Source organism: Cryptomeria japonica, chromosome 11, assembly GCF_030272615.1.
Source record: "Cryptomeria japonica chromosome 11, Sugi_1.0, whole genome shotgun sequence".
Taxonomy (NCBI): Eukaryota; Viridiplantae; Streptophyta; class Pinopsida; order Cupressales; family Cupressaceae; genus Cryptomeria; species Cryptomeria japonica.
The window spans coordinates 656478012-656481997 of NC_081415.1; positions in this window are offsets into that span (position 1 = coordinate 656478012).

Below are 3986 nucleotides of genomic sequence, written 5' to 3' on the forward strand. Positions count from 1 at the left end.
TACGATGTAGCGAGGAGATGCCACGTGTCCAGTCTAGTTGGCAAGATCAACAACTGTATTTTATTTGATCATTGAAGATCCTTCTGAGGGTTTTTGGGTGCATCTCAGCCATCCAATTTTGCATTAGGGTAAGATCCAACGACTGAAGTTCAAACTTAAGATGAATGATAATTTTAAAATGGTTGTCATGGTGATTGTCGACCTATCAAGTCGAATTGAATGCAAGTCCCATCAACATGCCATATCTAGTCGGATTATGTTCCAACCATCCTCAGTCAATGCAAAACGAGTGGTGTTACTCCTTCTGAACTCTGTAGATGTTTCTCAAGGCCACCCCTACCCATTTATGACACACGTAAGACTCTTTGGTCTAGCAGAGGACATTAGACACCATTTCATGGACTGTGCAACCAAATTTTTAGGGGATTATTGATCTTTCTCATGTGCAATTAGATCTTAGGACTTGTCTCTAGCTCTATAGGATACTTTTAGACATGCAATAATCAGATCCAATCTAATTTTTTTCCCTTTGTAACCTAACCCTAGTCAGTTAGGGTTTCCAAACTGAATGTTTTATCTGAGTTATGCCTAACCTATAAAAGCTTGTATGATCTTCTCAGGGTCTCCTCCTCTTTTCTCTTATAGAAGTCTCTTCTATAACTATAATTTGTCTTGCATCTATGTCAATAAAGTTAGTTGTTTTACCTTATCTTTGTTGTCAAATATGTTGTGTGTATTTCACCTTCTATCTACGGTTCTTCTTTCTTTGTTTCCATATTACAGATTATGTTAAATATGCTTATGATAAGTGTCTATGAATACACTGGATTTTTGGCTATACTTTATCAGTTCCAACTTAGATATTCAAAGCTCAACATAAGCTTCCAACTCTTATTTAATGCAGTATATAATTTATGAAGAAACTACTTGCTTGCTTTAGCCTTTATGAGCTTAAAATTATTGACTGGTCAAAGGGTGGATAGCCTATAATGAAACAAGTTGTAGAAACCTAAATTTGACTAATTTAATTAATTGAATTTAGTTATCCCAAGCACCTTTAATTAAGTAACTACACATTAATTAATTAATTAATTAATTAGTGTTCCTTCCCTCTAGCTAATTAATCTTATTAATTATGCTATAGTCCCCCTTTAATTAATTGTTTCACAGCCATAAATCAATCAATTAATTAAATATGACCTTTTTCTTCTATTAAATAAATCAAATGCAATTTGATTATTTAATTCATGTTGACTTTTTCCTCTTAAATCCTCTCATAGAATTAATTAATTTAATTAATTAATTCTATTCCTCCACGTCTCCTAACTTTAACCCCCATTTAACCCTTCCTCTAGCCCAACCTGCCTAATTAACCAAGGGTTTTAGTCAACCTTATCCCTTACTCTCGTCATATGTGTGCACATTGCCAAAATATCTCAAATTTCCTAAAATTTGGGAAATATCTTTAAATTTGGAAGAAATTTCCTAAAATTTGAGAAAATATCTTAAATATCCTACAACATGGGAATATCATTAATTTTCAATCTCTTTTGGATTAGAACCTTCCAATTTGGGTGTCTTATTCTCAAATGGACATGTGTCCTCAAGGACACATGTCATTCCTTCCAATGACACATGTCCTCCTTAAGGACACGTGTCATTCTCATCCATGACACTTGCCCTTCTCAGGGACACGTGTCTCATTTTCATGCCTCTTCTTCTCCCATCTTGGCCTATTTAAACCCCCTATTTTCCTTCACAATGCATCCACTTTAATTTTCATACCCTCATAATGCAGAAATGGTCACTCACTCTTTTGCATAAATACATCCATTTAGCATAGTATTTTGTATCACATATTGCTCAGTTTTCCATCTTACATTCATTGTCATGGAACACAATCAAGTTTCTACCATATAGTAAGCACACATCAAATCAGGGGACAATCAAATCAAAGGAGGAAATTGGAGTTTGTGTTTTACTTAGTTGTATGTTATTTATCTAAGTTTTATTTCTTCTTAAAACATCCTAGTCTTGATTCTGGTTTAGAGATGGGTTTGTTAATTTCTTAGTTTATCTTTTCAATAATTCTCACACACATTTTTTTTCATACATTTTTTGCACGCCTGGTGGGAGACACTTCGCAAGTCCAATCTAACATTTTATGTTGTTTTAATGTGTTTTTGACAGATTTTTCATACTTGTAGGCAAAAGCACAACAATCTAGGTGGATTTCTGCCTCAACGGAGGTTTGTTTTAACAAAATTTTGATTTACAGAAATGGCAAGATTGATTGGAGAAATAGTGGGACTGTGTTCCTGCCATCTTGGGCAGGTATAATTTTTGGATTTTATGTTTCAAGTTTTTCTATGTTCGTCAATTTAATTTTACTAGTAAAATAGCAGGATTGCAAGTAGAAATGGTGAGAAACTGGGTAGAAACGACAGGTTTTCAATTATTAAAAAAAAATCCCTCTTTAGAAACCATGGGAATGCACTATAAAAACTACTGGAATGCACTTTAAAACAACAGGAATGCACTAAAAAACAACGGGAACGCATTCCTGCTATCTTAAGTAGGTATAATTTTTTTGAATTTTTAAGTTTTGGGTTCTAATTTTTAGTCAAATTAATTTAAATAGTGAAATGGCGGGAATGATGGTAGAAATGGTGGGAATGACTTAAGAAATAGCGAGATTGCTTTTATTTCTAGGTTTTCTATGTTCTAGAAAAATTATTTTCACCAATTAAATAGCGAGATTGGTTTATGAAGTGGCGGGATTGCTCTGTGAAATGCCAGGATCATTCTGTGTCTTATTTTCTGTCATTTTCCCGAATTAATTTTCATAGTTTGTTTCTAACCTGCTAATGTGTGCTAATTGATTGTGTTTTTGCTAACGTTTGTGCAGCCATATCGTTTGTTGAAGACCCCAAAGTTTGAAATCCTAACTTGTTTGTTGCAGAACCACCAAAGAGGGGAGCCTTGTTGAAAACGCTTCTTCATTCAATACTTTTGAGTTCACTTTGTGTTTTCATAAATTAAATTAGTGGTACACTTCGATTTTTCTAAAAGGAAAGAACAATTATATTTTGTGTTTGGCATGCTTGTGCATGTAGAGTGGTCCTACTGTTAACACAGACTATCCTCTCCCCTTGCTCTCATGGTCCTGGGTGCAAGAGAAAAGTGTTAATGACACCCGATCTTTACTTTTTTAGGTAGAAGGGCCTACCTCCCGAGTATCCTATAAGGATGAGTGAGAGGGAACGACCCAAGTGGTACTCTTTTGGTCCGCTATATAAATATTCATGATTTTAGTGAAACCCATAATCAATTGGTGTCGTTGTGTTATATCGATGGTTTCCCTCAATATCTACATGAAAATACCTTTGTGATCTTGACAAAAGTCAAAATCCCCTGGTACTTGTATGGTAGATGTGTAAAAAACATGTGTTCTACAGGCTAGGATATCTCTTAAATGAGCTAGCCACCACATGTATAAACACCATATTTACCCTGAAAGTACCTATACTACAAACCGAATCTGTTTTAGTTGCCAAAAACCTTCTACTTGTTGACTCAGGTGTTGTGATATGCACATACCGAAGAAACTCCTCATGTACCCTTCAACTTGAGATAGTAAATTTCTCAGGATCTTCAAGTCCTTAGAAATTTGAATCTTCACATGCTCAAGAAGTGTGTGCCATAGAGTGGAGCCAATGCTACCAAGCTTATATCTATCCAACTGAATGTGGTATTCTAGGCAAGGGGATTCAACAAGTATTGTCCTTTGCTAGCCCAGAAAGTACATGATTATTAATGCATTTATCATACTTGTGTGCTTGCCATGTTTTTTGTGTCATAATATTTTGCCAAAGAACAAGTCAAAAATCGGTCATTCAAAGTCCAAACTTGTTGTATATCAAAGTCCCAAACTTGCATCTTCATGATTATTATCCTGGTTCTAGAATAATCGTCATTATCATCCA